Here is a 13,401-nt window from a genome sequence, read left to right on the forward strand (position 1 = left end):
CATCGAGCTCTAGTCCTTTCTCAGCTATTTGTCTAATGTCAGAAGTGTGTGGGGCCTGGTGGCGTGGTGGTTTAAAGGCAGCTGGATCCTACATAGCAGATTGCATGGTTCAAGCCCCAGACCCAGCAGCTTGAAAAACATGCTGCATGTACGTGTGTGCCCCAGATCCCAAGAGGAGAGTGGAAGAGAAGGGATTGTGACATGGCCATCCTCCCTTGGGGGGAGATTTCTCACTTTTCTCTCTCTCTCCCTCCCTGTCTCTCCAGTGAGTGCTCATTTACCCTATTGCAAAAAACCTAAAATGTGTGTGTGTGTGTGTGTGTGTGTGTGTGTGTGTGTGTGAAGTGCTTACTATGTGCCACAGACATGTACAAGTGAGGCGTGTACACAGGCAATATCTTTCATTCTCACAGTCCTGCACAAATGTTCTTATCTCCATTTACAGGTACACACACTGAACCTCAGAGATTTTAAATAACTTGCCCAAGGTCACACAGCTAGTAAATGGTAGAGCCAGGATGAAGCTATTTTATTAATCTCATACGTCTCTGAACACCTGGGGTATGTAATAGGTATTCCGTCCATTGGGCTTTTGTTTGCAGGGAAGCGAGTCTCCTTTGGCCACATTAAGAAAAAGGGTTGTGGATTGATGCAAATAGCATTTAATGCCCAGCGACACTTCATTCCAGCCACGCTGGCTTTCTGACAGTTCCTGGAACCCTGCTCAGAGCCTTCACACATGCTGGTCCCTCACTATAACCCTTCTCCTATACGTTCACCCTTTAACTCATCATCCCTACTGCTCCTTCACTTCTTAGATTAAACTTTGCTCTCCCAGAGAAGCCCTCCAGGTGAGGTCAGATGTTCCTATTGGATCTTTTGTAGCTCTTACATCTTTTCTACATATTTCACCAATGTTTAAAAATTACTACTTATCAGGGCTATCTGGTGGCACAGTCATTAAGGCACTGGACTCCCATTGGCTGACTGCGGTTCGAGTCCCAGACCTGGCGGCTTGAAACTCACACCAAGTGCATGTGTGTGCATGCTCAAAATCTTGAAAGAAAGGAAGAAAAGGGATTATGGCATGGCCATCTCCCCTGAGGGGTGATCTCTCACATTTCTTTTCACTCTCTCCAGCAAATGCACATGCTCTATGGCAAAAACCTTTTTTTAAAAAAATTACTACTTATCTGTGATTATTAGTGTCCATTTTCTTTAGAGGCCAACAAGAGAACAAAGATTACATTGTGTTTCAAAAGCAACCTAGCACAGCTTCAGACTTATATAATCGAGGTGGTCAGTATGAACTGGCTGAGTGAAAGAGGGGATAAATAAAGTAGGAATGAAAAGTTGGCAGAACCAGAAGCTTCTCCCTTTGCCTCTTGGAGCCCCTGGGACCCTCTACACATGAGCTCCTTTACCCTGGGGCTACGTGGCAATCCCTCCCCAGTCCTAGAAGAAGTAAGTTTCCTAGATTTCATGTATTACTGTCCCTTATTGATCAGAGTCCATGGCATTATGTCACCTCATTGGTTATTGGTCAGCTTACGGGTGGGCTGCCCTTGGGTCATGTGTCCGCCCTGGGACCAGTTTCCTCTAAGTTCAGAAACCTGCCTAGCTCATACTCCTTGAGCAGACAAGGAAGTTTCAGCTAGAAGAGGCAGCATTCTGCCTCTGCCATACGCCGTGTAAAATACCTGATTAATGCCCGCTGCCTGAGTGTCCAGTAAACAGGTCCAGGAAACTGCCATGTAAATCCAACCCTACGCTCTTGTCCCATCTCCACTGAGGATCTCAAGGTGTTCAATTATGGTAACTAAAATGAAAACCCTGGTTATTTGTAGTACAGAAGGTCAGATCTGTTCCCTGCAAACTCCACGCCCACCCTATAGCACACACTCCCTTACATATAAAGTTTACAGAAATCAAGAATCCATCTAATGGGGGCTTAAAGTAGACCCTTGAAGCACTTGTGTACATTTTTCATTCTGGGCTTCTCCAAGCAACTAGGAGAAAAATGTGTTGCTTGAGAGAATCAAACTCCCAACATGAGATAGTGAAGTCTCATATGTAGCACTTTGGTAGGAAAGGGGACGAAATACCTCCAACTCATAAGGAAAGAACAGTGGATTTAGAGTCAGGAAACAAGGCTTCTGGTGCCAGACCCTGGGGAACCTCACTGCGTGGGACCTCAAAGGGCAGCTGTCTCCAAAGACCACATTTATATCTGTGAGTGTAAGGGTCGGGGTACGTGTGACGAAAGGGCTAGGAACAAGTCTCAGAATGCTGTCTAGCTGCTAGGCTGAAAGTAGTTCCAAAAGGTCACATAGTTTTACCTCCTGCTTCAGAAGACTCCCCTGTTCCCCAACCCCCTAAACAAACAAACAAACAAAAACCTGGCCTAGAATGACCAGGGGAAATGCAGGGGGAGACATGATGACTTATTGAGAGCACATATTATGTGCACCTCTATGCCAGGTGCTTTGCATATGGTCTTCTGTTTTTAAGATCCACAAGAACCCTGCAAAATGGATATTTTGAAAAAATTACATGCTCTCCCTGAGGTTACAGAGCTGGAACTCATAATGATCAGAGTTAAGATACCAAACTTGCACCGGACCCCCAAGGCCAGACCCTCACTATACTATTGACACTTTCCAGAAAAGGAAATTCAAAAGCTTCTCAGTATGTATTGCCATGTCTGCATCTTTGAAATGTGGCTAGGAATTTTTTTTTTCCTTTGGCATGAACGCCAATGCTCTATGACAAAAATCTTTAAAAAAATAAAAAATAAAAAAAGGTTGGCATGAAGTTTCAAGTGATCTCATTGTAAAAACGTATTAACTTTACAAAGCTTTCTCTCCTGACATCATGACATTCAGATTTGGGAGCTGAATTTCAAGTCGGATGCAGACAAATCAGGCTGTTTACAGAAAATGTCAAACTGGGCAATGAAGGGCGTGAGCCTCTGTTATATGAAGAAGAGCTGGGAGAGGTATGGTGTTTGGTCCAGCCAGGGGAGTAATGAATTGTTTAGCTAGAGCTGTACGGAGTAGGAACTCAGAGGCTGGAGTTCCATTACCCCGAGCTTGACTTATGGCCCTGTCACCTACTAGCTATATGTTCATAGACAAATGACTTCATCTCTATAAGTGGCAAAGTTCTTAGCCATAAAATGGGCAATGATTGCATCTACCCTGTTGGTACAATTTCAAAGAGTAAATGTGAAGAGGAATAATTGCATAGGACAAAAAGACAGTTAAGGCCTCAATGAACAGCAGCCGTGATTGTTGATCAAAACTGTAGTAGTGGAGAAAGGGTTGGGCAAGTAGATATGGGATTTCTATGGGAAAGCTGTGGTGGAGAGGATTCAAGCCTCTGGGCCTTCGCACACATCTCTCCCTCCGCCTCGTTTCTGCCCTTCCTCACGCTGCTCATTTCTAGCTGTCACTCATGACCACCACGTCAGGGAAGCCATCTTGAATTTTAGGATTGCCTATGAAATACCTTACTAGTGCATTGACCTTCTCTTCACAAGAGCCATGAAAGATGGATATTTCTTACTCTCTATTTTTTTTGGAGAGGTTTTTGCTATAGGGTGCGTGTGCTCACCAGAAAGACAGAGAGAGACAGAGAGACAGAAAGCGAGAAGTCACCCCCCTAGAGGGGATGGCCACGCTGCAATCCCTTCTCCTCCATTCTCCTCTCGGGATCTTGGGCATGCATGCACACACGCCCGGCGTGAGTTTAAAACACCGAGTCTGGGACTTGAACTGTGGTCAACTGCATGGGAGTCCAGCGACATAGCCATTACTCCAACTGCTGGTCCTGAAAGATGGATATTTCGAAAGACAGGTTACCTGCCCTGTTCATGGTAACACAGCTGGAACCTGTGAATGTCAGAGCCAGGATACCAAATTTGCAATGGACTCCCAAGACTATAATTTTTCCCTTACACTACAGTATTTTCCAGAAAAGGAAATTCAAAGCTTTCCAGTATGTATCTCGACTTTAATCACAATGGAAATTTTAAAATGATGCCTGTAATTTTTAAAAATTAGTTTTATTGAGTTGATGATTCATACACAATAAAAATTCACCCATTTCAAGTTAACGGTTAAGTAAGTCTTGGCAAATGTATACACAGTCATGTAATACCACTGCAATCAAGATATAGACTATTGTCTTCACCCCCAAGTTTTCCTTGTGTCCCTTTGCATTCTGTCCTCTGCTCTGACCTTGATGTCTGTCAATCACCCATTTTCCTTCATTATATTTAACTGTGCCTTCTCTGGAATTTTATGTAGGTTCATATAGGGGCCAGCATGTGGCACGGTGGTTAAGGCACTGGACTTCCACATGGTCAACAATGGTTAAAGTCCTGGAACCAATGGCTTGAAAACCGCACCAGGCGCGGGGACCGGCTCATTGCCGTGTGCACCTTGCGCTCTGTCCCTCACTCACCATTGACAGGCTGCCCTGCCTTGCACACGCCCTGCCGCCACCCTGCAGGTACATTGTTGTTCTTTTCTGCTTCACCCTGGTGCCTGCAACCTGGAGCAGGATTTCTAATCCTACTGGGCCTGGCTTGAGGGCAGCAGGCAGAACCAGGACTTACCCATGGTGCTGCAGGTCCCGGCTGGTTTGTCCAGACCCCGCGGATTCAGAAATGCTTCAGTTACCCACGGTCCTTCGCCAGATGAAGCCCATGTCCAGGGCACTGGCTCCTCATCTCACTCGGGCTTATGCCAAAGATGTTAAATTTGGTGCCGATGCCCAAGCTGTAATGCTTCAAGATGTAGACCTTTTAGCTGATGCTGTAGCGGTTACAATGGGGCCAAAGGGAAGAGCAGTAATTATTGAACAGAGTTGGGGAAGTCCCAGAGTAACAAAAGACTGTTGCAGGACCAGCAGTTAGCATAATATCTATGTCTCTGAACTCCCATGTAGTCAACCACGGTTTGAGTCCCGGACGCGGCGGCTTAAACTCATGCCGGGGGCGTGTGCATGCGTGCCCAAGATCCCGAGAGGAGAATGGAGGAGAAGAGATTGTAGTGTGGCCATCCCCCCCTGGGGGGTGATTTCTCGCTTTCTATCTCTCTGTCTCTCTCTGTCTGTCTGGCGAGCGCACGCACCCTATAGCAAAAACCTCTCCAAAAAAAAAAAAAAAAAAGAAGAGGCTGGGAATGGCACCACCACTGCTACTGTACTGGCACACTGTATTGCCAAGGAAGACTTTGCGAAGATTAGTAAAGGTGCTAACCCAGCGGAAATCAGGAGAGGTGTGATGTTAGTTGATGCTGTAATTGCTGAATTTACAAAACAGTCTAATCCTCTGACAACCCAAAGAAATTGCTCAGGTTGCTACAATTTCTGCAAATGGAGACAAAGAAGTTGGTAACATTATTTCTGATGCTACGAAAAAGGTCAGAAGAAAGGATGTCATCACAGAAAAGGATGGAAAAACACTGAATGATGAATTAGAAATTATTGAAGGCATGAAGTTTGATTGAAACTATATTTCTCCATACGTTATTAATACATCAAAAGGTCAGAAATGTGAATTCCAGGATGCCTGTGTTCTATTGAATGAAAAGAAATTTTCTAGTGTCCAGTCCATTGTACCTGCTCTTGAAATCGCCAATGCTCACCGTAGGCCCTTGGTCATAGTTGCTGAAGATGTGGATGGAGAAGCTCTAAGTACATTCATTTTGAATAGGCTAAAAGTTGGTCGTAGCAGTTAAGGCTGTTTTGGTGACAACAGAAAGAACCAGCTAAAAGACATGGCTATTGCTACAGGTGGTGTGGTGTTTGGAGAAGAGGGGTCAACCCCTAAATATTGAGGATGTTCAGCTTCACGACTTAGGAAAAGTTGGAGAGGTCATTGTGACCAAAGATGATGCCATGCTCTTGAAAGGAAAATGTGACAAGGCTCCAATTGAAAAATGTATTCAAGAAATCATTGAGCAGTTGGATGTCACAACTAGTGAATATGAAAAGGAAAGACTGAACGAATGTCTGGCAAAACTTTCAGATGGTGTAGCTGTGCTGAAAGGTTGGTGGGACCAGTGATGTCGAAATGAACGAAAAGAAAGGTAGAGTTACAGATGCCCTCAATGCTATAAGAGCTGCTATTGAAGAAGGCATTGTTCTAAGAGGGGGTTGTACCCTGCTTCGGTGCATTCCAGCCTTGGATTCACTGACTCCAGCTAATGAAGATAAAAAAATTGGTATAGAAAGTATTAAACAAACCCTTAGAATTCCTGCCATGACCATTGCTAAGCATGCAGGTGTTGAAGGATCTTTGATAGTTGAGAAAATGATACAGTTCTTCCAGAAGTTGCCATGCTTGGATATTTTGTGAATATGGTGGAAAAAGGAATCACTGACCCAACAAAGGTTGTAAGAACTGCTTTACTGGACGCTGCTGGAGTGGCCTCTCTGTTAACTACAGCAGAAGTTATAGCCACAGAAGTCCCCAAAGAGAAGGAGCCAAGAATGGGCAGAATGGGTGGAATGGGAGGTGGTATGGGAGGAGGCATGTTCTAACTTCTAGAATAGTGCTTTACCGTTATTCACGAACTGTGACAGGATGCTCAAGGCAGTGCCCCTCACTGCATAACTTCAGAGAAGTCAGTTGAATAGAAAAAGAAATGAAGAAAAAACTGGCTTGTTGTTTAAGAAAATCACTGAAACCATCAGTTACTGGTTTCAGTTGACAATATATGATGATTTACTGCTGTAATTGTCCATGCCTACAGATCACTTATTTTGTATTTTTGAATGAAAAGGCATTTGCACATTCCTGATACTGGGTGCAAGAACCATGTACCAGTGTTCTGCTTTCAACTTAAGTCACGGAGGCATTTTTACTACTGGTCTGTTAAAATCAGGATTTTAGTGCTTGCCATCACCAGGTGAGAAGTTAAGCAGCAGCCTTTCTGTGGAAGTAAGAATAATTGTGTGCAAAGTAAAGAAATATCTAATTATGTGACAACCTTTGTGTAATAAAAATTCATTTAAAGTTTAAAAAATAAAAAAAAATCACACCAGGCTCATGAGCATGCATGCCCAAAATCCTGAGAGGAGAATGGAGGAGAACAGCTTGGCCATCCCCCCTGGGGAGTGACTTCTGATTTTCCTTCTCTCTGTCTCAGTCTCTCTCAAGTGTGCATGAGCCTTATGGCAAAAACATAAAATAAATAAATAAGATACATAACAAAATAAATAGGATCATACATAAGTTTTTGAGTCTGCCTTATTTCGCTTAGCATAATGCATTGTGATTCATCCATCTTGTTGTACTACTAATAATCCCTTCTCTTTTATTGCTGTAATAGTATTTCATGGTATGGATATGCCAACATTTATTTATCAGTTCACCGCTGGTTGAACATGGATAAACCTGGTATGGACATTCAAGATATGAATGTATTTCTGGCCATATGGCATATATATGTCTAATTTTCAGAGACTGTCAGACTGTTTTTCAAAGTGGTTATACCATTTTGCATTCCCACAAATAATAAATGAGAGTTCCAGTTGCTCCATATCCTTTCATATTGAGATTATGGGGGGGGGTTGTAAAGAGAGATTTTTGCTCTAGGGTGTGTGTGCTCACCAGAAAGACGAAGAGAGACAGAAAACAAGAAATCACCCCCCAGGAGGTTGGCCATGCTGCAATTCCTTCTCCATTCTCTTCTCAGAATTTTGGGCACGTGCACATATGTTCCCATCATGGGTTTTAAGCTGCTGAGTCCAGGACTCACACCATGGTCAACTACATGGAAGTCCAGCAACGTAACCATTTTGGCATCTGCTGGTCCCTAGGATTATCTGGGGTGTTTTTGTTTATTTGTTTGTTTGTTTGTTTTAGTTTAGCCATTCTAGTTATATGGTAATGGTACCTCACTGGATTTTTTAAGTTTACATTTCCGTAATTACTAATGATGTTGAGAATTATTTCATGAGCTTATTGACCATTTATTTTCTTTAGTAAATCTAGAAATTTTTCTTTAAATAAGCTGTTTGCTTTATTATTCTGTTTTAAGCATTATTTCATTGATCTATATATGTCTATCCTTATACCACTACACTATCTTGATTTCTATAGCTTTACAATAAGTTTTGAAATCAGAAAGTGTGAGAATTTCAATTTTTTTTTTTGGAGAGGTTTTTGCTATAGGGCCCATGTGCTCACCAGAAAGAGAGAGAAAGAGAGAGACAGAGAGACAGAAAGTGAGAAATCACCCTCCGGGGGGATAGCCACACTGCAATCCCTTCTCCTCCATTATCCTTTTGGGATCCTGGGAACGCACACACACGCACCCAGCATGAGTTTAAGCCACCTGGTCCAGGACTTGAACTGCTGTTGACTACATGGGAGGTCAGTGACATGGCCATTACGCTATCTGCTGGTCCCAGGATTTCAACTTTTTACTCTTCTTTCTCATGATTGCTTTGTTTATTCTTGTTTTGCCCCATGAATTTTTATATGAATTTTAGAATCAGCTTGTTGATTTCTGCTAAGTCAGCTGGGATTTTGATACCCCCTTTGTTGAATCTGCAAAGCAATTTAGAAGTATAACCATCTTAATAACATTAGGTCTTGGGGATTAGCAGGTGGCATGGTGGTTAGGGCGCTGGACACCCCCACATAGCTGACTACAGTTCGAGTCTAGGACCTGGTAGCTTGCTTTCTCACTTTCTCTCTCTGTCTCTCTGGTCAAAATTTAAACTAATTAATTAATTAATTAAAAATAAATAATTATTTTTTAAAATAACATTAGATCTTATGCTCTATGAACATGGATGGGATGCCTCTCCATATATCAAGGTTAATCTTTATTTTTTTAAGAGTTATTTTTATTTTCTTTTATTATTATTTTTAAATTTTGCTACACAGCATGTGTGCTCACCAGAGAGAGACAGACAGAGACAGAGAGGGGAAAGTGAGAAAGCAAGCCGCTAAGTCTGGGACCTGAACTGCAGTCAACCACGCGGGAGTCCAAAGCCTTAACCACCATACCTCCTGTTAGCCCCCTTCTTTAATTTCTGTCAACATTTTGTAGTTTTCAGTATACAAGTCTTAAATTTCTGTTGTTAAATTATTCTTAAGTGTTTTTAAAGTTTATTTCTTCCATAAGCAAGAGAGTCAGAGACAGAGAGATCAACAGGGTCTTGATGCCATGATCCACCTCCAGCTTCAACCAGCCCTGGGTCTCAGGCACACACATGCCTAGTGTCCTCAGGGAAGTTTCCAGTTGTGAACCCAGACTCTTTCCATTCTGGTCAGCCTCAAAGAATGTTGCATTTTACCACTGCACCAACATCCAGGCTCCCTAAGTATATATACTTTTTCATGTTATTTTAAGTAGAAATGTCTTTTTCCTTCCTTCTGTTTTTTTTTTTTTTTTTTTTTCTGGAGAGCATGTACACTCATCAGAGAGAGAGGGTGGGGGAAGCATCTCCCAATAGGGTGTGATCATATCACAGTCTCTTCTTCATTTCTCCATCCTCTTGGGATTTTGAGCACACACGCACATGTGCCTGGTGCTTTTTCAAGCTGTTGGGGCCAGAACTTGAATTGCAGTCAGCCATGTGGGATCTGGTTCTCTTAACCATGAGGCCACAGGGCTGGCCCAGGAATTAGCTTCTTAATTTCATTTATGAATTCATTTTTAAAATTTATTTCATAGGCCTGCTTTTTATTTTATTTATTTATTTTTATGCCAGAGGGTACATACATGCAAGAGAGAGAGATAGAACCCCAAAATGGGACTTGGGCATGCCACCATTCTTTTTCCTCTAATTCTAAATCCTGTCATGATTCTGAGCACACATGCCCAGTGCGTTTTTATTGTTATTTATTTATTTATTTATTTATTTTCTAAGGGGTGCATGCACTCACTGTAAAGAAAGAGAGGGAAAGTGAGAAAATATTCCTCATGGGGCATGCTCACACTTCCATCCCTTCTCATTTCTCTCTCTTTTTGAGATTTCAGTCATGTACATACGTGCCAGGTGTGCTTCTCAAGTTACTGGATCTGGAACTTGAACGTGCAGCTGAGGATCCAGCTGCCTTAACCATCAAATCATAGGCTGGCTTATTTTTTTTTTAACTGCTAGAGGGCATGTGCATTTGCAGAGAGAAACAGACAGACAACCAGAGATAAAGCATCTGCTAGTGAGGTGTGGTGATGCTGCAATCTCCCTCCCTCTATTTCTCCATTCTATCAGAACTTTGGACATGCATGTACATGTGCCCCGAGTGTCTCCCAAGCTGCCAGGCTGGGATTTGAACCACGGTTGGCCATGTGGAGTCTGGCTCTCAATGCACAGAACTCAACCACCGTACCATGAGGCCAGCCTCAGTCTGTTTTGTAAGGCAAAGGGGCCAGGACTCAAATCTGGATCAGACATAACTTCCTCTGCACAGGGCTTAACCACTGCACTATGGAACTAGCCCATGGATTGATTTTAGTGTTAATTAAATCTTAAATTTCTGGAATAAAGTCCATTTAACCATGATGTATTACCTTTTTAACATATTGCTGGAATTGCTTTGCTAGAAACTTTATTTATTTCTGCAAAGAGAAAGACAGAGGCAGAGAGACAGACACCACTCATGAGGTCTTCATATCATGATCCACTCCCAGTGTCAGCCAGCCCTGACCACAGGGAGGTCCAGAGACACAAACCCAAAACCTTCCCATGTGGGCCCAATTGCGTTACTGGTACGCTACTGTGTGACCCTTGATTTGCTACTATTTTGTTAAAGATTTTGGAATCTATGGTTTTTGGTTTTTTGTTTGTTTTCCTATAGGACACCTGACTCGCCAGAAAGACAGAGAGAGACAGAGAGATAGAAAGCGAGAAATCACCCCCAGAGGGGATGACCACGCCGCAATCCCTTCTCCTCCATGCTCCTCTCGGGATCTTGGGCGTACACGCACATGTGCCTTGTGTGAGTTTAAGTCACCGGGTCCGGGACTCGAACCGCGGTCGACTACTTGGGAGTCCAGCGACATAACCATTATGCTAACTGCTGGTCCCCGAATCTGTGGTTTTGATGGATATTTAGTTCCTAGTTGTTTTCTTATGATGTGCTTATCTGGTTTTCTTTTTTTTTTTTTTTTTTTTTTTTGGAGAGATTTTCACTGTAGGGCGCGGGCGCTCGCCAGACAGACAGAGAAAGACATAGAGACAGAAAGCGAGAAATCCCCCCCCAGGGGGGATGGTCACGCCGCAATCCCTTCTCCTCCATTCTCCTCTCGGGCTCTTGGGCACGTACGCACACGCGCCCAGCGTGAGTTTTAAGCCACCGGGTCTGGGACACGACCCGCGGTCGACTACGTGGGAGTCCAGCAACATAGCCATTACGCTAACTGCTGGTTCCCTGCTTATCTGGTTTTGATATCAGGAAAATACCCTCATAAAATGATTGGAGAGAGTTCCTTCCTCTTCCAAGATCTCTAAGAAATTACATAGAATGGTATTATTTCTTCAGATGTTTGGTAGAATTTAACAGAAGTCATCTGGAACTGAGGTTTTCTTTTTGTGAAAGTGTTTAGCTATAAATTGCATTTCTTTAGTACATATTATAACTATTGCAGCTCCTTTTTTTCCTCTTGAGTGAGCTTCAGTAGTTACATCTTTCAATTAATTTTTAAAAAATAATTATTTAATTTTATTTATTCATTCATTTATTTTTAATTTGACAGAGAGAGACGGGGTTGGGAGGTCAATGAGAAAGCAAGCCACCAGATCCAGGACTCTAACTGTGCTCAGGCGTGTGGGAGTGTCCAGTGCCTTAACCATGACGGCACCTGCTGGTCCCTAGCTTTCAAATGATTTGTTCATTTCATTGAAGTTGCTGAATTTGTTTAGCATCAAGTTGTTAATATTTCCTTATTACCCTTTCAGGGTCTTACGATATATACTGATGTTCTTTCACTCATTCCTAGTATTAATAATTCTGTCTTTCCTTTTTCCCTAATCAGTCTAAATAGAAATTTACAGGTTTTATTTAAAAGAACAGATTTTATTTTCAAAGATCTAGCTTTTTGTTTTATTGATTTTCTTAAATTCTTTGCCCATTTTCTACTTCAAGGATTTTCATTCTTGCCTTTATTTTTCCTTCTCCCTATTTACTTTGGGTTTTATTTGCTCTTCCTTTTGTAGTTTCCTAAGATGGAAACCTATCATTGATTTTATACTTTCTTTTTTTTGAAAGTGATTTTTGCTACAGGGCATGTGTGCTCACCAAAGAGACAGAGACAAAAATACAGAAAGTAAGAAACAACCCTCCAAAGAAGATGGCCATGTGACAGTCTCTTCTCCTCCATTCTCCTCTAGGGATTTTTGGACATGCACAAACATGTGCCCAGTGTAAGTTTTAAGCCACCAGGTCTGGGACTCGAACCGTGGTCGACTTCATGGTGGTCCAGTAATATAACCATTATGCCATCTGATGGTCTCAATACTTTCTTTTTTCTAATGCAAGCACTTAAAGCTGTTAAGTTCTCCTCTAAACATCCCTTAAATTTTACATGTTATGTTCTCATTTTCATTCAGTTCAAAATATGTTCTAAAATCTTTTTTAATTTCTTTTAGATCTATTTGATTCATTTTTTTAAATGGGGAATTTTTGTAGATACCATTTTGTGTTTGATTTTTAGTTTTATCCTGCAATTGTTAGGGAAGATACTTATTGTGGTTTCAATCTATTAAAGTTTACTTAGAATTTTTTAAAAAATAATTCTTTATTTAATTTTATTCATTATCATTATTCTTTGATTTGACCAGAGAGACAGAGAGAGAGAGAGAGGGAGAGAGGGAGAATGAGAAAGCAAGCTGCCAGGCATGGGAATTGAATCACAGTTGGTCATATTGGAATCCAGAGCCTTAACCACCACACCACCTGCTTCACCTGACTTTTTTTTCCCTTTTTTTGGAGAGGTTTTGTGTTATAGGGCATGTGTGCTCGCCAGAGAGACAGAGAGAAACAGAGAGATAGAAAGTGAGATATCACCCCCCCAGGGGGGATGGCCACACCACAGTCCCTTCTCCTTCATTCTCCTCTCGGGATCTTGGGCACGCATGCACACGCGCCTGGTGTGAGTTTAAGCCACCGGGTCCGGGATTTGAACCATGGTTGACTACATGGGAGTCCAGCGATATAGCCATTACATCAACTGCTGGTCCCATCACCTGACTTTTTTTTCTTAACCGAGGCTTTTTTGATTGTCCAAAATACGGTCTATTTTAGAGGATTTTCATGCACACACACACAAAAATCAAATGTGTAATCTTCTGTTTTGGGCTGGAGTGTTATGAAATGTCAATTAGGTCAGGTTGATTGATAATGTTGTTCAAGTCTTCTAGATCTTTACTGAT

General features: G+C 42.2%; 1 pseudogene; it reads left to right on the plus strand.

Annotated features, from left to right (window-relative positions):
- Window positions 1-4,672: 4,672 nt before the first annotated feature.
- On the plus strand, window positions 4,673-6,598 carry LOC102489553 (60 kDa heat shock protein, mitochondrial-like; annotated as a pseudogene).
- The last annotated feature ends 6,803 nt before the right edge of the window (window positions 6,599-13,401 follow it).

This window comes from Tupaia chinensis, unplaced genomic scaffold (assembly GCF_000334495.1).
Source record: "Tupaia chinensis unplaced genomic scaffold, TupChi_1.0 Scaffold000520_1, whole genome shotgun sequence".
NCBI classification, from domain to species: domain Eukaryota; kingdom Metazoa; phylum Chordata; class Mammalia; order Scandentia; family Tupaiidae; genus Tupaia; species Tupaia belangeri.